This window comes from Larus michahellis, chromosome 6 (assembly GCF_964199755.1).
Source record: "Larus michahellis chromosome 6, bLarMic1.1, whole genome shotgun sequence".
NCBI classification, from domain to species: domain Eukaryota; kingdom Metazoa; phylum Chordata; class Aves; order Charadriiformes; family Laridae; genus Larus; species Larus michahellis.
The window spans coordinates 70,068,016-70,089,512 of record NC_133901.1 but is presented as its reverse complement, the minus strand read 5'-3'; positions in this window follow the sequence as shown (position 1 = coordinate 70,089,512).

Below are 21,497 nucleotides of genomic sequence, written 5' to 3'. Positions count from 1 at the left end.
CACATTGGAGTCTGAAATAAACTCTATTTCAAATAAAATTGTATCTTTGGAACAATATACATCAAAATACAGAGGAAGATTGTGGGGAGATTATGATAGGATTAAGCTATTTCCTGCGCAGAGCGATAGCACTGCAGCCCTGTCAGGAGCTCTTCTCCAGGATAATGCGGTTGTTCACCATAAAGCAGAGCTCCTGGAGGATGCTGTTCCCTCTCTAACCTGCCAACTGGAGTGGTGTTAAAAACTATTTCTACTAGGAGTTTGTCACCACTTATTTCAACTTATTTTAGTTTCATTGAGTTCAGGTGGAGTGTGTTACCCTGGGCTGGGTCCCTCAGCGGAAGAATCATGGAATGGTTAGAGTTGGAAGGGACCTTGAAGATCATCTTGTTCCACACCCCTGCCCTGGGCAGGGACACCTCCCGCCAGCCCAGGTTGCTCCAAGCCCCGTCCAGCCTGGCCTTGAACCCCTCCAGGGATGGGGCAGCCACAGCTGCTCTGGGCAACCTGGGCCAGGGGCTCACCGCCCTCACAGCAAACAATTTCTTCCTCAGATCTCATCTAAATCTCCCCTCTTTCAGTTTGAAGCCATTCCCCCTCATCCCATGGCTCCCCTCCCTGCTCCAGAGTCCCTCCCCAGCTTTCCTGGAGCCCGTTTAGGGACTGGAAGGGGCTGGAAGGTCTCCCCGGAGCCTTCTCTTCTCCAGGCTGAACCCCCCCAGCTCTCTCAGCCTGTCCTCACAGCAGAGGGGCTCCAGCCCTCCCAGCATCTCTGTGAGCAGCCCCCAGGGACACAGCGGTGGGGTTTTGGATGCTCATTGAGCTCTCAGGAGAGGGAAAGGTGCTTTAGCTAACTCTGCAATAGCGCTTTGCTCAAAGTAAAGGGGAGTGGGAAGGGGGGACAGCAGGTGTGGGGCTTGAGAAAGGAGTGCACAGCGCTCTGCCAGGAGAGCAAGGAGAGCGCCCTGTCACCTTCCTCCCATACTTCCCCTCAGACACACTTCCTACAGAATTGGTGCATCATCAGGATTTAGTGTAGTGTAAAACCTCCTCTGCCTTGAAAACCACTTCTCCCATTAATGCAGAAGATTTTACAGCATCTCACTCCAGGTGTCAGTCCATCATCAAACCGTACATGTAAAATGGTAACGGATAGTTTGATTTTAAAAGTAACTTGTAGTTTTCCTATGCTGACATAAAAACTCTTAGGAACATAGAAAATGGCTAGATTTATAACAGAAATTATCTTGTCAGTGTTCCCAGACCTCAGCATTATTTCCCACTAACGTTTTTAAAGAAAGATAAGTCAAACAATTTCTCGTCTGTGAGCAGGATATGTCTGCACTTTGGGATTGTGAGGATGTGCTATCCCTGACCACCATAGTGGTGCCATTAAAAGTTGCAGGCACAGCTCTGTCTCTTGAACCAAGCTGGCACTGGCACACAGGAGATCGTTGCCCATGAGGCAGCAATGTGCCCTTGTGGCCAAGAAGGCCAATGGTCTCCTGGGGGCCATTAAAAAGAGCGTGGCCAGCAGGTCCAGGGAGGTCATCCTCCCCCTCGGCTCTGCCCTGGGGAGGCCACAGCTGGAGCACTGGGTCCAGTTCTGGGCTCCCCCATTCAGGAAGGACAGGGAACTGCTGGAGAGAGCCCAGTGGAGGGTTACAAAGATGATCAAGGGACAGGAGCATCTCTCGTATGAGCAAAGGCTGAAAGACGTGGGTCTGTTCAGCCTGGAGAAGAGAAGACTGAGAGGGGATCTCATCAATGTTTATTGATATCTAAAGGGCCGGTGGCAAGAGGACGGGGCCCAACTCTTCTCACTGGTGCCCAGTGACAGGACAAGGGGCAACGGGCACATGCTGGAACACGGGAAGTTCCATCTCAACATGAGGAGGAACTTCTTTCCTTTGAGGGTGGCAGAGCCCTGGGCACAGGCTGCCCAGAGAGGTGGTGGAGTCTCCGCCTCTGGAGACATTCCAAACCCACCTGGGTGCTTTCCTGTCCAGCCTGCTCTGAGTGACCCTGCTCTGGTTGGACTAGATGGTCTGCAGAGGTCCCTCCCAACCCCTGCCATTCCGTGATTCTGTATTGCTGCGACAGGGCAGGAGGAAGGTTCCTGGTGCAGCTCATTGCACACAGCCTGCTCTGCCAGGGTGCCTGCAGTGGGAGAGCATTCCCATGCAAGCCTGCCTTTCAATTATTAATAAGAATTGGACTTCTCTTTTCTTCTTAAAAGTGAAGAATGTGATTCATGTTGAAATCCCTATTCCATCTTTGCTCCCAAAATGTCAATATTTTGTGATGTTTTATTTTTTGATAGTGTTATACATATGGCTCGCCATTCCAGTTGGATAAGACTCTGAGAGTTATATCATTTTTTGATAAAAGAAAAAGAAGCAAAGCGTGCTTACTATAATTTCTATTTAACTTTTAGTAGGGGACTAATTACTGTGAACTTTTGTATCATGATTTCATGTAACTTGTTTAAAAAAAATATCTATTTATAATCTTAACTCCTGTATTTTGACTAATCAAATAATTTGCAGTAATTGGTTTTCAGTATTAATAAAAGTAGGAGGAAGAAGCCATGGGAGACTAGCTCCATATTTTAAGCATGCAGAAGGAGTTACTCCTATTTCCATTTAACTTTATATTCAGTTTGCAACTATTCCTGGTATAAAACTAGCACATAGCAATATTATTAATATCTTGAATTTACACAATGCTTTGAATATATCCAAATCCTCCAGGGATCATTCCGACCTCAATGGAATTGGATTTCTGCCCTGCTATCACATGAGAGCTCCACCTTGTAAACCATTAAATTGTCACACAAGTCAACATTTCTCCTATCCAGAGTGCGTGAGTGGGATCACTCAGGTACAGCACAATTCCCAGACCTTGCTTTCAGGATTTATTTCCAAAAGCTCTAATCCAGGATGTGATTTGAGCACGCAAGTGGTTCTGTTGAAATCAGCTGGTACGCTGGAATTTAGGTGCGGGTTTATGTCCTCAGCTGACTGGTGGCTCTGGCAGAGAAACGAACTGAAGTTTTGGGATGTAGAAAGACCATCTTGGGAATGGGAGGGGTCAACATCCTTCCCAAGTCAGGGCTGGCACACCCAGAGAAGGCAGCATCCAGAAGTGACCACTGCCAGCAGGCAAAAGAAGCAATTCTGTGCACACAGAGGTTAGGGACAAGGGGGACAATCAGCCCAGCCAGGAGGTTCCACGTAGAGGTTACCATCAGCTATGGCTGCCTCTTGGTTTGATTGTGTGCTCTTGGCCCCTGAGCTGCACCCACCTTGCTATCCACTGACCATCTGTTTGACGTGCGAATGCACCTTTGCATGCTACTGCAGCACAAATAATAGGAAGAAGAGGCACACAGTGGCTAAAGAAAAGCCACCATTTTGCTCCAGAAACGTGCCAAAGGCCATCCCACCCACCACACGTGTGTGGCCAGCCCAGCCAGCCCACGTGTAAATGGGCACCTGATTGCCCTGGCTGGGGAATCAAAAACATTTGACCCCAAAGTCTAGGCTTATCGTCCCCTTATTGGCAATGCCAGCAGCTGTGCCCACACCTCCCTCAGCCCTTCTAAAAGGCCAGTGAGTCTTGTGAACTCTAGCACAGGATGGTGGGTGAATAATAAAAACAGGGACCTAGGAGCACCGTATGCCCTTCAACATATTTTTTTATGTTTTTTTCAATGATAAAATTGAAGCTTAATTATATTTACCTATACATTCACAATATGTAATTGGAGCAGATCCTCAGATTAAAAAATTGCTGAATTCTATCTCTCCGTGTTCGATAGCTGAGTGTCTCGATCCCTGTTTGCTATTGATGTAGTCAATATGTTTTGTGTAATACCTAACACATAGATAATATCTATCCCTGCACCGTGGAATTTACTTTCTAAGCAACAGTTGTCAGTGGATTCAATATTTGCTGAATTAATTAAAACCCATTTTAGGTTTGATCAAATAATCTTCCAGTTGCAGTAGATCTATAGTGAAAATAGGTTATGGTTCTTTAGGGTCAATATTCAGCCTTGTATGACTGGTTCACCTAAAACTGCTGTTGAGGTAGAGTGTGTGCCTTCAGCCAAAATTTTCAGTGAGGATGTACAAGACAGAAGGTCACATATTGTTGCCACAGAGCGACAGTTGTTTTGTGAGGAAATATATTAAACACTTCTAAAGTAAGATTATCTTATTCCACTTCAACATCTGAACCACTACAAATATTTACAAATTAAGCAGAGTTGGAAGAAAAGCATCCAAATGCTTGAAATAAAAGAGCAGGAGTGGTTGGTCCTGATCATGATGATATTTTTACCCTTGTAAGTGTTTTCACCTGGTGCATTGACAATGCTTCTAGCAGAGGAGAGGGGCATTCCTGAAAGTGCCACCAGCTGTCATTTATACGTACTCCCTGTGTTTGTCAGTGGGCATTTACACTACAAGGCCACCGCTTATTCTACTTCCAACACATAGGTTTCCCAATGAAGCCAATGGGAGTTACACCATAAAGATGTAAAACTTGTCATGTCACATCAGACTAGAGGTTCCTGTAGCCCAATATCTTCATATCTTCTCTGTAACAGTGGCCAGCAGAGGATGTTTGGTGAACAAGAATAAGTAGAATAAAAGCAAGCATGGTGTTATGTTTTGAGCAGCCTGATCTGGCGGGAGGTGTCCCTGCCCAGGGCAGGGGGTTGGAACCAGATGGTCTTTAAGGTCCCTTCCAACACAAACCCTTCTATGATTCTGGGATTCTTCTACTGGAATATACTCCCAGCTTCTGGGGAGCTTTAGGGACTTCCACAGTCCTACCATTAGAAATTCTAGTCCTAAATCAATTATTTTCATGTCCTACAGGCAAAAAATCATCTGTTTTCCATTTCATTCATTATTAAGTTTCACTAGAGAGAGTAGAGCAACTAAATAGCAGTAACTTGCAGATAGAAGGTGCTATTGAACTGCAATGCTTTTCATACCATCTGGTGCATGTTGCAGCTTTGCTCCCAAGCAATGAGAGTTGCAGTCTTTGCAGGGGAGCAAGCGTTTATTGACTCCATTTGTACAGGGGAGTGTAGTGTGGCTAGCCATCAGCGTTTGCCCCAAGCCCTGCTTGCGCTTGTGAGGCTGTGTCATTTCTCGTACCATTCACACCACCACGTATTGATGTACTTCAGAGCAGTGTATTAAAAGAGATGGCTAACATCTTTCAGACGCTTTCTTTCTCCTGCCCTCCCTTGTGTAAGCAGTGCGGTGTTTTATTTGGAAAGGTTTTGTTTCTGTTTCTAATGTACATGCTGCTGAGCCTTTATGGCTGAGAAGGCAAGTTCAGAAGTACATCTTGTACTTTTAGTGGAAGGTGTTCGGGTTTGTGATTGCTGTTATTTCCTGTGGGAGCTGGCTGTCAGAATTATCTGCCACAGCATTATGTAGTGACTTGCAAAGATGTGATACCTGGGACTGTGGAGGTTACCAGCCGTGCTGGAACCTTAGGCCTTTTAGCAGAAATAGTTGGGGGAAAGATCATGTCTAAATACCAGAGCACAAATCAGGGCCAACCTCTTATCTTCTTCCATAGAAATCACTTCTGCTTAATTAGGTATAACTTCCCATCCCTTAAGCTTCACAAATTCCAGGAACAGGTTAGGAACTAGTATCCCGGATTTACATATGGAAATGCAAAGCCGTGGAGAATCCATTATCCAACATCATATGGGAAATTATAAAATACAGATTTCCTGACATCCATGAGGTTGTCCTCTTAGCCAGTTATACAACCCTAGGTTATATGAGGATTTAATGGCGACAGAGACAGAACAGCATGGGTACAAATTTGCCAGTTCATATAGTAGAAGATTCCCATAAATATGTAAAGGAGTACCAAGCTCCTCGTGTATGACCATGTGTGATGCCTGCCCCAGTGAAGCCAGGAGATTGCACACAGTAACGAACAACCAAGAGCAGAACCTCACCTTAAGGAAGGAGATCTATCTATCTCGTTAGTTATTAACTGATCAATTCTGATTATCAGCTATGTTCCCACTGCACGGGTTTGTATGGATTCACACTTGCAATGAGTGCACAAGGCACAAGAAGAAGATTTTGCACTCGTGCAGAGGAAAGAGGGAACTGTTGACTAAGTGTCAACCTCTACGGGGTGCCGTGGCCAAGGGGAGAGAAGAGTTTTTAACAGCAAAAAGCAGGATATGAGAGATTTTTTTTTTAATCCCAACTGAAATATTTGGACTGATCCTCTGTTCATTTAACAGGCCCAGCAGTTTGATGAAAGTGAGACAAACCAGAAGAACAGCAATGATAAGAGACGCCAGCCTTGATAAGGAAATACAGGCTGCTCAAAGCCAGTTAAGTGCTTTCCTGTACTCTGTGCACTGCCTGCCCTGTGACGGCAGGAGCAAAGCAGGAGAGGGAGAGAGCGATCACCTGAAGGAGCAGAGATGATTAAAAGTACAGCTCCCTTGTCACCCACGGTGATATTGTTAACACATCTCCTTAAAGCCCTTGTGCGCTGACTTGAGACTGGAAGGCTACTTGCTGAAAATGCAGCGTGCCTCTTGTACTGGAGCCAGTTTGTTAATAGAGAGATCTATAAAAGCTGGCAGCCTCCCTCCATTTTCTAGTGGAGAGATATCTACATCCTAAAATCCGTGCTAGTTCTCTGGCTGGCACCAAGCTGGACAAGGAGACTGATTTTGGAGCTGGTGCGGAGGCAGCGCTCCCATCCCAGCTCTCTGATGGCTGCTCTCAGCGCCGGAGTCACCACGACAGGGTGGTGGGAGGAAGCATTTATCCTACTGAATAATTACCTGCGTGTAACAACAGGCTTCGGTCTCCAGAGCTATCAATCTGCAGTCTTTCAGCAGCATTAAATTAACTGGGGAGGAATCTGCGAGTGTGTCTGGAGAATATATAGGAGAAGTTCAAAAGTTTAGCATGCTGTCAAGGCTGCATGCTTGCTGCACGTATCAAGAAGGAGAATAGCATCCTTAGAAACAGGACCTTCCTGAGCACCTGTTGCAAAGGAAAAAAGAAAAGCAAACAAAATGATGATGCTCTTTCTGAAGCTGACCCTTGGTTTTGGGTCCAACTACTTATATTGTAGTGTCCCTCAGGGGTCTGTGTTGGGACCAGTACCGTTCAATATCTTCATCACTGGCATAGACAGTGGGATTGAGTGCACCCTCAGCAAGTTTGCAGATGACACCAAGCTGAGTGGTGCGGTTGACACAACTGAGAGATGGGATGCCATCCAGAGGGACCTGGAGAAGCTCAAGTAGTGGGCCCATGTGAACCTTACAAGTTTCAAAAAGGCCAGGTGCAGTGTCCTGCACCTGGGTCAGGGCAGCTCCTTGTGTGTCCCCCCAATATCAGTGCAGGCTGGGGAATAAAGGGATGGAAAGCAGCCCTGCTGAGAAGGACTTGGGGGTACTGGTGGATGAAAAGCTGGACATGAGCCAACAATGTGCGCTCACAGCCCAGAAGGTCAGCCATATCCTGGGCTGCATCAAAAGAAGCGTGGTCAGCAGGTCAAGGGAGGTGATTCTACCACTCTACTCCACTCTGGTGAGATCCCACCTGGAGTACTGCATCCAGTTTTGGAGCCCCCAAGACAAGAAGGACATGGACCTGTTGGAGCAGATCCAGAGGAGACCACGAAGATGATCAGAGGGCTGGAGCCCCTCTGCTGTGAGGACAGGCTGAAAGAGTTGGGGTTGTTCAGCCTGGAGAAGAAAAGGCTCCAGGGGGACCTTATTGCGGCCTTTCAGTACTTAAAAGGGGGCCTACAGGAAAGATGGAAACAAGCTTTTTAGCAGGGTATGTTGTGATAGAACAAGGGGTAATGGCTTTAAACTAAAAGAGGTGAGATTTAGATTAGATATAAGGAGGAAATTTTTTATGCTGAGGGTGGTAAGACACTGGCCCAGGTTGCCCAGAGAGGGATGCCCCATCCCTGGAAACATTCCAGGTCAGGTTGGACGGGGCTCTGAGCAACCTGATCTAGTTGAAGATGTCCCTGCTCATGGCAGGGGGGTTGGACTAGATGATCTTTAAGGTCCCTTCTAACCCAAATGATTTTATGATTCTATACGGATCTGTATGATGTAGGTGCTATTGCAACAGTTACCAGATTTCTACTTTTCATTATCAATGTCCAAACACTTTAAGGGGCAAATACTTCAGGTCACAAATTTTAATAGTTATTAGAGCAGAAATAAATCAGGAAAGATGAAGAAATTTCAACAGAATCCTTGTTCTCAATTTGGTGTGTCAGGATAGATTGTTACATTTGCCAAGTATTGATTTTTTTTTTTTTTTAATAAAAAATGAATTCCATTCCTTTATGGGAGATCAAGTGATTGGATTTTTCCAAAGCTTCTGCAAGTTGATGTGAAAAGTCATGTGAAATATATAATGGACTCTGAATGCTGACAACTGATATGCCAGCAGCAACTGGAGCCCAATAATCCCACAGTATTTATACAAACTCCAACGGAAAGGGATCCTTAAAAAACAGTCTGGTAAACTTAATTTTACACCACTTTCCTTATCTAGAAAATTATTCATTTTTAATTACAGACAATGTGGGTATACACTCTACACATATAGAAAGTACACATCATTGTTTTTGTAGATAGTCACCGATACTTTGAAAGCTTCATTATGCTATGGATATCCATACTGGACATCAGAGTTCAGTAGTTAGAGAACTGAAAATTCACGTTAACCATTTTACAAACCTAGTGATGCCTTGAAGATCCTACAGTCTGGACAACTACTTGAAGAGGAAAACAAACCCATGTAGGATGAAGAGACTTTGCTGTGTTCAGACAGTGGCTTTGTGGCTGAGCTAGGAACAGATGCGAGGTCCTCCCTTTCCACTCCGGACTGTATGTGTTGGACCATATGAGGTAGCCCTTCAGGACAGATACCTTTCTTTTGATTTTTCAATTTGTACATTACTTATTTATACATTCTGGGTCCTGCAAAAATGAAGGAAGCGACTACTCTTAGAGGTGGGCTTTTGCAATAGCAGGAAAAGCCATAGAACTCTCCTTTCATTTTATCATTACTGTTGATAAATGTATTCTGATGGGCTACTCGGTTTCTCATTCATGGAGATATTTAGTACATTCCTTTAATGCTTGGTGATGCACAAATCGGTTTTAATATCAATAATGAACAATTTGGATGGCATTCAGATCCAAGATCTGCCAAAAAAATTTGCTACATGTCAGGATTTATTGAGTATAATACAATGAGGTTGCCAAAGAGGCTGGAGTTCCTTCAGCAGAAAAGTAAACAGATGGTCCCAGGAAAGTGAGCACATTCTTAAACACTGAATTGCATTTGGACAGAATGGAGTCACATCTGCCAAAGCTTGCTGGCCAGAAGTATGGCGGAAGGGAGCCATCAGAAACTAATGTGACATTCTTCAAGCTCTTTCACTTAATATTGATATTAGTAATCTACTAGGAATGTTCCAGAATTGCCAGGTGTCCTTTTGGTTGGCCAATTTGGGGGAAGGAGACATGATTAACAGTTAGTAACTGGATACACACATGCACTGCGGTCTAAAGTGTTCATTGCTAAATATATCCTTTTAGGTCATCCATGTCCACCTGGCCTGGAGCTAAAATGGTAGATGCTCCTCATTTCAAATAATCTGTTTCTGATTTCTGCTACCAGAAGCCAAAAGATAATCTTGCAAATGTGCGTGTCCCTCTGAAAGGCTGGCGTTGAGAGAAGACACCGGACCGGGGAGTGCATAGCACAATTATTCTGGAGATCTTCTCAGACTTAGCACAGGCAGGGGCTCAGGATTAGGGTTCAGGAGTATAAGGAGTAGGATACATTAAGGAATACGTAGATTGTATGAATGCTAACGTGTTTGGGCTTGTGCAGTACTTGGTAAATATAAACGGCAGTGTAAAGGAAAAGACTGGCTTCAGCTGCCTTTAAACAGCAGAGTGGGAAATCATCCAGCGTAGTACTGGATGTGAGGAAAACACATCCTCTGATTCAAGCAAACTCTTCAGAGGTGCAAGATAAGGTTCTAACTCTTGGTCTAGCTTTGTAAAGAGTAAAAAAGTCGCTAAGTCTGCTCTTTGGCTCAGCTTCCCATCATGGAATAGAATCATAGGATGGTTTGGGTTGGAAGGGACCTTTAAAGGCCATCTAGTCCAATGCCCCTGCCGTGGGCAGGGACATCTCTCACTAGACCAGGTTGCTCAAAGCCTCATCCAGCCTGATCTTGAATGTTTCCAGGGATGGGGCATCTCCCACCTCTCTGGGCAACCTGGGCCAGTGTCTCACCACTCTCAGTGTAAAAAATTTCTTCCTAATACCTAGTCTAAATTTACCTTCTTTTAGTTGAAAAGCATTGCCTCTTGTCCTGTCACAACAGGCCCTGCTAAGAAGCTTGTCCTCACCTTTCCTGTAGTCCCCCTTCAGGTACTGGAAGGCTGCTATAAGGTCTCCCCGGAGCCTTCTCTTCTCCAGGCTGAATCATAATACATATCATAAATACAGGGATCATAATACTAACCTCATGGGACTTTTAGAGAAATTAATTAATCAATAAATACAAAATGTGAGGTCCTTGTATGGAAGGATCTGTAGGAATGCACGAACTGGGTATCACTGTGAATCACAGGAAGAAATCACATCACTGATGTGGTGGCAGAGGTTGCCTGGAGAGCAAGGAGCTCTGCTAATGGTCGAGATGAGACACCTAACACACTCAGAGAGTTATACAAATGGTAAAATGTTAAGGAAATGTTAAGGTTCAGTTTGAGACTGGCACCTGCAGAGCTGTGCAGAGGTAGCATACCAGTAAATGCAGTTGAACAGAATGTATTCCTTCTTGCACATGACAAACAAATGAATGTCACCTTTTTATTTCCTACCCAAAGAGCTGGCACGTGGGGCAATGTGCAGCACACCTCACGCAGACCCAAGTGTCCGCACTCATGGTTCATCAGTTCTCAGATGATGCCAAGAGAAGTGGGAGTTGTAAGCTTCATCCCTCTTTCTGCACCTTGCCATCACTGAGTCTGGGTACACCTTTGGGTAAAGAAAGACCAGTAGTGCATGTTTCCTAGGTACTGGGAGGAGGGGAGAGGGTTGGTGTCTTTGCTAGGTGTGAGGTTTCTCCCTGGGGGAGAAGCTGCTGGGAATCGTACCTGCCCCAGCGATCTCTGTGGTGTGGCTGTTCTGACACTCTGCCTGCTTTGTTGTGCAGAGTTAACGATGTCTTAGGCAATACGCACTTCTGCCTTGATTATCTCATATATATATTCCTTGAGATCAAGTGTTTTTTCCCCATACAAAGCTCACCACTGCCAGGTCCCTTTTCTACCTTTTCATGAAGGAGTCCTTCCTGCTTGGAGCAGGTGAGTTCATCCTCCACATGTACCCAGCAGGAATCTCAGTATTTCACACCCCAGCCTCACTATAGAGGGGAGCAGCATGTTTGTGTTACAGGCAAAAACCCTCGAAGTGGAAGCGCTCACAAACTGAGTGCAACGAGCCCTTTCATCCTCTACCTCCAGCCCCCACAGTGACAAGTGCAGCATAAACTGATGGAGCAAAACCTCCCACTGCCGTCGGGGGTGAGGGGAGGATGCTCAGCACCTTGTGGTGGCATGCAGCATCTTCCCCTAGCAGTACCAAAGCAACTCCCCTGCCGGCGCGAAAGGAATAAAATCTTTTGGTCGATCATCTGTGTGCGTAATGGGGAAATGGGTAAAATTTTCTCGCCTGTGTTTATGCAGGAAGTCAGACGATATGATCATAACGGTCCCTTCTGGCTGCAAAATCTATGAATATCCCTCTGTGCTTACTGGGGTGTTTCATGTACATGTAGTGAGCCTATTTCATCTCTGGTTTAACTCCGCTGACATCAGTGAGTTACACCAGGGATAAATTTGGCCTTGTCACTGTGTTTTGTACTGTAATTCAGTTCCTCCTTTGTTTAACACTTTTGGCAGCTTAATATATTATAAGTGCCGCATACGTATAAAATGCATTTCTTTGAGCAAAGAAAAATATGCTAATATGCATATTCCTACTTTGTCTCTTTCTTGTTACCAGTTAATCAATCACACAGAATGTTTGTGACACTTATTAAAGGGAATGAGTAGATAAAAGCACATGACTTTCATTTATGAGACCCTGATAAGTTGGAAATACAAAGGATCTTACCAAAGGGAGTCAGTGTATACTAATGGGTAGAACAAAGAGCCGAGAATGAAAAAGACGTTGAATGTGGATCCTGGTTCTATTAACTCCCTTTGTGATCTCGTGTAACTAAGCTATTCCCCGCACTCTATGTGTGTGACTAGCTCCAATCTGGAGACCATGCTCCAGTTGAATATCATTAGGCCAATCATTCTTTTAAATAAAATACTTCTCTGCTGTCAGCTTTTGCTATCAGCCAGAAATCCAGATTAAAATCCTGGAGCCTGGATCTGGGAAGATTATGTTTTTAGTCTGTGTTCAGATGCAGCTTCAAAAGAAAAGCAAATCCCAAATGCTGTGAATATTACTTATCTTTTTTTTTCCTCTCTTCATTTCCTTGTGTATTCGGATTGAGTGGCAAATCTGCAAATCTTTATTCCACCTGGCTGCATGGTATAAACTGAGAAACCTGCTCTTCAGCTGAAAACTCCGAGGGTCAAGATAAATAAACCCCTGGAAATACCAAGTTGAGGAGCGGAATGGATATTGATCCAACACACAGTGTTTCTCAGAATGCATTACTTTCCTTTTCTGAGGAGAGCGGGTTTTTTGGAGAGCAGGAATGCTGCCCCGGTGGCCGGTGTTCCAGCGCAGACAATAGCGGCGGGGCCAGGGATGCGCGCTGCCTTTGCAAGGCTGGCAGGAACGCTCCCACTCCAGCCCAGTTGCCATGGGGTTGTCCAGGTGATGGTTATTACAGCGCGTCTCAGCGCAAGGGACCCCGGGAACCTTCATAGAGTAATTTACATTTTATGCACGCTTCTCCTTACATCTCCCAACGCCACGTGTCCCCATCCTGGGGTGGGGAGAGAGGTGGCAGCCGTCTACATGTCTCTAGCAATATTGTGCAAGCAGATTTTGGCCATGGGCTTGGCTTTGAGGCACAATCCCGTTCCTGGGGACACATAAATTCAGCGCCACGGGACAGCAGTGCTCCTCCACTGCACCCAGGCGGGCAGTGTTGGTCCCGGGGCTGCCCTCGGTGCTGCTCAGAGAGGATCAGGGTCGCAGAGCTGAGGAAAACAAAGATTTCATGGGCTTGTTCTTGTGTTGCTTTTTCCTTACATTTTTTCCTGTAGGCTGCTATATAGCTTTTCACTAGCTTTTGAAAGGCAAATGTTAAAAATGGCCTCTGAGAAAAACAATACTTGCCTCTGCAAGTTAATTTAACGGTTGAGTGTATGAGATGGTGACAAGTGGCAACGCACACTTAACTGTACCGCAGACCCCCCCTCTGAAAGCTGGTCCTCCAGTAACCATGGAGGCTGGGTGCCCTCCTGCCAGGGCATTTGGCTCCATCAGAAGGAAGTTTGTGAATGCGACTGGGCAGGGTCACTCTCAGGGATGTGAATCAACTACTTGGCCTTGCACTTCTCAGAGGCACCTCCAGCTCGAAGAGTGATGCCCTCACACGCACGGCGCTTCTCCCTGGAAGAGCGTGGAAGAGGAGAAGCACAGGTCCTGAGGAGAGGAATGGGTTTGTCATAGAATCATAGAGTCACAGAATGGTTTGATTTGGAAGGGACCTTCAAGATCATCTCATACCAACCCCCCTGCCCTGGGCAGGGACACCTCCCACCAGACCAGGCTGCTCCAAGCCCCGGCCAACCTGGCCTTGAACCCCTCCAGGGACGGGGCAGCCACAGCTTCTCTGGGCAACCTGGGCCAGGGGCTCACCACCCTCACAGCAAAGAATTTCTTCCTAATATCTAATCTAAATCTCCCCTCTTTCATTTTAAAACTGTTACCCCTCGTCCTACTGCTCCATTCCCTGAGCTAGTCCCTCCCCATGTCTCCTATAGGTACTCCCCTTTAGGGACTGGAAGGGCTCTAAAGTCTCCCTGGAGCCTTCTTTTCTCCAGGCTGAACCCCCCCAGCTCTCTCAGCCTGTCCTCACAGCAGAGGGGCTCCAGCCCTCTGAGCATCTTCGTGGCCTCCTCTGGACCCATTCCAACAGGTCCATGTCCTTCCTGTTCTGAGGGCTGCAGAGCTGGACACAGTGCTCCAGGTGGGGTCTCACAAGAGCGGAGGAGGTTTTGGAGGTGTGTGGATCTTCCCCCTAGATAAAAAAGCTCATTAGTCACTGCTCAGACTCAAGGGCTGAGGTCTGCCGTTTTCTCACCAGGTTTAAACATGCAGCCGGATCAGGTCTAGTGCCTGGTCCGGGCAAGGGCAGAAGGAGCCACTGGACAGAGTGTGGTCAACCGTGCAGGAGAGCTGAGCTCTGGCCCTGGCTTTGATGCTGCTCTGTTAGCACTGGGCAGCTCATTTCCTCTCTCTCTCATTTCCCCATCCGCAAAACCGGGTGCTACCCTGTTTCATAGCGTTCTTGGAGATTTGCAAGTGAACAGTGATATTATTGTTATTATTAATGAACCTGTAAACCTATTAATTCAATGCTACGGCAGTGTAATAGCACGCAGTACCTTAAATATGGTTCTTAGGTGGCTGTGTGAAACATATGCTGTTGTTATTTTAACTTCTATGTATATTTTCTAAATTCCTCCCTTTTGGTAAGAACAATTATGTTATAAAGTTTGGAAACTAAAGAGAAGCATGCAGTGTAAATGCTCAGGAATGACTAATTTTGAGAGTTTTTTACAACAAAGAAGTTCAAAATGCAGTTAAAGGCTTGACTGTTAACGAATGAAAAAAGTAATTTGGATACTACCGGCAGTGCAGGAGGTACTTTTATTAGGTAAAGCAATGCAAAAGTTTGGCATAGGTTCAGTAATAATAAAAGAGCAACTATAAAGAGTTAATTATCTCTGATCCCTAAAGGAAGTATATCTTTCCTGTCATCATTGAGGCCCTTTGTAGTGCAGTGTTGGGAAAAACACAACATTTTGGCTGAGAGCCCAACACCTGGCCTGGGAATCATGTTTTACAGTGGCCAAAGATCACCAGCTTCTACTAGATAGAGTGCTAATAACGTGAAATTGGTGCTGAAGTTACCTCATTAGTAGCACCACAAGTAAACTCCATAGCATTCTTTTATGGAAAAAAAAAAGAAAAGACAGGAGGCTTGGAGTCATGGTGTTTGCCTTGCTTTGATCTTTACATAAAAGTGTCAGGGTAGTTTCCTAAAAAAAAAAAAAAAAGGTATGGCTGTTGTTGGCCTAACCCTTCCTTGTCAAGTCCTCCCCACTGCAAAAATGGGAAATTAAACCATACAGACTCTGTCATCTGTGTTAAAAAAGGGGGAAATAGGAAGAAAAAAACACTGTAGAGCTATTTGGAAAAGACTCTCTCTTCTACCATTCACTCCAGCTGAACATTTCTAATATTTTTTTTTGCCATACAACCAGATATTGGTGAAATGTTTTGATTCGCGTGTAGCCTGTCCCAGCGGTGCTGCAAGTGCATCGTGATCCTTTGCTCCTCGACAGCCTGGGCGGTGGCAGCCTTGCTGTGTTCTAGTTTACAGGGACTTCAGAGGAAAACTTGGTGAATGCCTGTGTGTGTGTGTGCGCACGGATAAAGCAAAGGAGTTTTAAGAGACCAAATTGTACAATCAAATAAATTCCCCCGACAACTATGGAGCGGGCACACAAATGCATCTGGAATCGGGAACGGGTTTAAAAATATACATCTATTGACACTTTTTGCATGTTAGAACAAGTTCTTATAGGTTGGGGATTTCGCTGGCATTCCCCAGGCTGGCAGGGATGAAGCGTCTTGACTGAGGACAAAAAGAGGCACATAAAGGAAAGCTGCAAGGTCCTTTACAAAGAAATAGCCTTTTTCTTTTTTTTTTTTTCCTGTTTTCCGGCTGAATAGTCTCATCTTGTTTGCATTACCTGGACAGTGATTAACCTGTGGTCTTCTCTTAAACCTCCCCCATGTTACGCCACCGCTGCGTGGCCCTGTGAGGGCAGAACAGCCAAGGAAGGTTTTAGCGAAGCTGATGATTTTAGCGAGGTTCATACGTTTCTGGTGGGGAGGGACCCCACTGCCGAGCAGGGGGGTTTGCAGCACCCTCGCTGTGCTGGTCCCTGAGCACAGGGACGAGGAGCCACGGCAGCTCCGTGGGGTCCATTGGGAGAAGTGAAGTGCGTCATCCATCACAGCTCCTGGGAGGGAATGGAGAGGGGCAGCAAATCTAATGGTTAAGGCCAGTGTGGTCCTGAATCAGGACTTGTTGGGGGGAAAATAGAAGCCAAAAAAGCAGGTAGTTTCTTTAAAATAAAGTAACAAATGTGGAAAACAATTTCTGTAGCCTTTTGATTTGCTAGAAAATAATCTTTCTTTAAAAGTAAATGAACAAAACCAATATTTTAAATTGCCGGGAACATTTTACAAACCCAGAACAAATCTTTCCCAAAACAGCATGAAATATTTCTGTTTTGTAAGGATTTCGCTTCATCTGCCCCCGTTCAGAAATTCAAGTTGGAAAGCAAGGCCGCCCTTTATTATGTATGCCAGCCAACAAGTCCCTTCCATCCTTTAATAACTGTGTCACAACACCTTTTTCAGATGCTTGATGGTATAACGCAGAGGTTAATTGGTTATGGAAATGGCTGCTAATGTTAGAAGTATGAGGGTAATTTGTTCCCCCGAGCAGGAAGAAGATGCGGTGGTGGCACGTGAGCTGTTGCATCCCCCCAAAGGCCGGTCTCCCTGCTGTCCCCATCGCCGTGGCCATGGGATGCTCTCCCAGCGTGTGCTGGTGGCCTTCCCCTCCACCTGGGCTCCCCAGCCCTTGCCCCAGAGCTGCGGGGGCTGCCACACCAGACGGGGACAGCTCACATCCATGCTTCTCTGTACCTCCCAAATCTTCTGAGAGGAGCAAGTGAGACAGTCTTACATGAGTGCCCATCCCTGAGGACATCTGGGATGCCACGTCCCTCCTGCCTGAAGTCAGTCACTGGGAATGACGACAGTCCATGTGTTGCATCTGCCATGGCCACGCTCTGCATGCTTCCAAAACCAAGTTTCCCATAGGAAAAGTCCTCCTAACGGGCATGAACAGCAGCCAGGTACGAGCTTTTAGGCCAAGGGAGGGTTTGGATCCCAAGGGATGTCCTCCTTGAGCTGGTATTTTCAGGTGACCATGGGTGTATCGGGGGGCAGCTCCCAGCCTGGCCCTGCAGTGACAGCATGCCCTGGTTTGGTGAGATCTGGTGCTGCTTAAAGCCAAACCTTGGTTTGGCTCATTGGCCCTGGCCCGGAGCCCTGGGGGAAGTGACCCTTGGCTCCCCATATGGGAGGAGGTTCAGTCCCTGGTCCAGACGGAGTTTCTACACCCCTGTGGTGGAGGTTTGCTGGCCATTGATGGTAGGCACAGCGTGATATACGATGCACGGGGCAGCAGAAGGGCACAGTGGGGTGTTTGGGGTGGTCTGGATGCATCCTGGCAGGACCTGGCACCTACACGGACAAGGTGTTGCTGCCTCCCAGGATTCATTAGGGCTGCTCTTTGGGTTAACATCATGCTGTAACACCAGCTTCTTAGTTAGGGAAAGAGCATATACATTGGCAAGTCCTCTATTCTATAACCACCTGTGGTTTAAATTAGTGTCGGAAGTGCAGGAAGTTCCAATATACCAACGCTGTAATACTGTATTTTGCAAGTTTCCCTTGCTTGGTAACGAGGGACGTTTTACTTTGGCAAAGGAAGAGTTAACAATCCCCATAGACATACTTATGTTTATAACATACTCATCAAAAGCTTTTAACCCAGAATAACATTTACATGAAGGCTGCAGAGCTCCGTCATGCTGCTAATGCTTACAAGATTTCCCTAAATACTTTTCCAGCAGTTTTTCTTATGGAGAGGGTCCAGAGGGAGTAAGTGAGCCAGAGACAGGCGCGCTACCCCTGCACCCAGCCTTCCCAGTGACACCCTTGCCAGTCCAGCCTTGTCGGATCCACTGTCCCGCACACAGAATCACAGAATTATGCGGGTTGGAAGGGACCTCTGGAGATCATCTAGTCCAACCCCCTGCCAAAGCAGGGTCACCCAGAGCAGGCTGGACAGGAACGTGTCCAGGTGGGTTTGGAATGTCTCCAGAGGCGGAGACTCCACCACCTCTCTGGGCAGCCTGTGCCAGGGCTCTGCCACCCTCAAAGGAAAGAAGTTCCTCCTCATGTTGAGATGGAGTTTCCCGTGTTCCAGCATGTGCCCGTTGCCCCTTGTCCTGTCATTGGGCACCAGTGAGAAGAGTCTGGCCCCGTCCTCTTGCCACCGGCCCTTTAGATATCAATAAACATTGATGAGATCCCCTCTCAGTCTTCTCTTCTCCAGGCTGAACAGACCCAGGTCTTTCAGCCTTTGCTCATACGAGAGATGCTCCTGTCCCTTGATCATCTTTGTAACCCTCCACTGGGCTCTCTCCAGCAGTTCCCTGTCCTTCCTGAATGGGGGAGCCCAGAACTGGACCCAGTGCTCCAGATGCGGCCTCCCCAGGGCAGAGCCGAGGGGGAGGATGACCTCCCTGGACCTGCTGGCCACGCTCTTTTTAATGGCCCCCAGGAGACCATTGGCCTTCTTGGCCACAAGGGCACATTGATGCCTCATGGGCAACTTGTTGTCCACCAGGACTCCCAGGTCTCTCTCTACAGAGCTGCTTTCCAGCAGGTCAGCCCCTAACTTGTACCAGTGTGGGGGGTTATTCCTTCCACCTCGGCGGGGTGGGGAGCTGCGAGGGGTCCCACACTCCAGCAAAGGCTGATCCAGGGCGGCTGGAGAGAGTCACGGCTGCGGTGCAGCCAAGCTGGTGTAAGAGGACAGTGACAGATCCGCCTTGATGAGGTGGGGAGGCAAATGCTTGAGATTTTGCCACCAAGAGGAAGAGCTCGGGCAAGTGCCACCCTTCCAGGGAAGAAGGACAGGACATGCAGTGCTGAGCTGCACGCATTTCATTTCCTTTACATCTCCAGTGAAAAAATTGAAGGCTCCTGCCATTTCATTCATCCTCTTCAAAATGAGAGAGTGAATAAGGCTCCTCTTTCCTCTGACTTCCCTCATTCCCCAGTCCAGTAAATAATGTGCCACTTAAATAGCCGCATTTCCCTTGATGACAATTTATTGCAACAGAAGGGCTGTTAATTTGGCTGCATGGCTTCCAGGTGGGGCTGTGCTGGAGCGGCGTGTGTGCTCGTTGCCCTGCCAAAAAGTCCCCACTCCCCAGCCCTGAGGAAATGAGCTGGCACCCGGTGAGGCACTGCGTCCCTCCGGAGGGGAAGCATCCAGCTGAAAGTCTTGGCTACTGAGGGTGGGTTTTTTAATTTCTAGCCTCCTTGTACTTTAGAGTATTCTAGACATTAAATTGCAGGGCTGGACCTCTGAATCCAAAATGCAGTGAGTGCGAATCGATGTAGTAAAGCCAATGGAGCCAACAGGATCTACATTAACTGAGGATCAGGCCCCCAGTGTGTACTCCATACCGCGGTAAATTCTTACCTGGAGGCACCGGCATATTTAGTCCTGACATCATGGGAACATTACCTACCTGTAGCGGCTTAATTTACACACTCCCCAACACCTTTAAGATGCTTTATAACCTTGAAAATCCCCTGACAACAAATACTCTCCGCTAGCATATGCCAGCAAGGAAACGGTGCAGCGTAGCCATACCAATTAAGACTGAACATTTCATGCGTCCGTGGTATTTTTTTATTGAGGTACTGTCTATCTTTTTAACTACGTTTGTTTTTATTGAAGCAAAAACCTGCCCTTTCAGATGAGCAGGCTAGTCTATCAGAGCTGACATTTAGTGGAAAACAAAGTGCAGGCATGAGAAGGTTACGAGAGCTGGCACATGCTTTAGCCCAGATTAGCCCATAACAGAACTGGACTCGTCTAGTTTTACTTTCAAAAAAATCCTTCTGCCAGTAAATTTCGTCCTGCTTGTGAGCAGAGTCGGAGGCCAGAGCAGCAATGGTACTCGACAGCTGTAGAAAATAAGAGTTTGGGATTTATTCCGTCATATCCACTCCAGAATTGATAAAACAGATCGGGGCTGGCTACAGTTGTAAGCTCAGGGGCTAAATCTGCGGTGGCTTTGTGGTTTTGCACCACGGGGAACACGTTTGGTGTGCAACCTGGGGCAAGGAGCTGCGCAGGGTCCCCTCTCCAGGACTGAGTGTCATCCCCGGTGTCATCCCTGCGGTCCTCCACCCCATCACCCCGTATCCGAGCTGCCCCACCGCTGCCTACCCCCGGGCAGTGTGTTATCTCTGAATAACCTCTGCTCCAGGGCACTGTGTATCTCTGAATAACTGCTGCTCCCAGCAGGATTCGGGCCGCGGGAGCTGAGCACCTCCCAGGCAGTCCATTTGGTCCATTCGGCCTGGCAGGACGTGGTGTTGCCGGTTACTGATTACAGGAAATTTGGCCATAAAACCACGATCCTCTCCCCGCTCTCTCCATGCAGCTGCCATTGGGATTGGCAAGGACTTTAAGCTTTCTTAACTGTGGGTTTCTAATGGCCTTTTTGGACCACTGTAGGTAAGCAGGTTTTATTATCCATGTCCAAATAATACTAAATTAATTACGCAACCTAAACTTGTGCAGTAGATAGCCAATTGCAATCATGACATTTACTAACCACCCGGGAAGACTTTTCCTGGCGTGTGTTATTTACATCGTACGGTCAGATGTTGGCCCCCAGCTGAAGGGCAAAGCTCCTTTCTGTTCAACACTGCCTGAAGACGAGGAGACTGCCCCAACCCCAGGCAAGCTGCAGTGTAGCTTTGTGTGGAGATAAAGCAGGATTCAAACTGAACTAATGGCAGGAGCGTGGGTCTGGAAACCACAGAGCAAGTGGGTTTCGCACAGTGGGGGGACTGGGGAGGGACTGGAAGAGAAGTGGTGTCTCCCCAGGTATCGGTAGGAAGTTTTTCTGCAAGGGAAGGAGTTACAATCTCGAGGGTTTGGAGCTATCATCACCAAGTACCACAGTATTTTAGTGTTTGAAAGGGTTCGGAGGCAATATTCAGCTGATCTCAAGCCCATGCAGAGTGAGCTATTGTAGGCTTTTAGCATTCATCCCTTCCTCTCACTGAAATGGAAAGGGCCCGTTGCCGCCGGTGTGAATCCAGCTTTAGGTTTGTGCCAGAAGAACCTGGTCTGCTCAGACAGGGAGCACAGGAACTAATCAAATCCACAGCGTAAAGGTTTTTAGGAAAATATTTGCTTCTCTCAAACTTAACATCTGAGTGTATTTGCTTTTCATACAATTGTCATTATTTGCTGGTAAATATTAA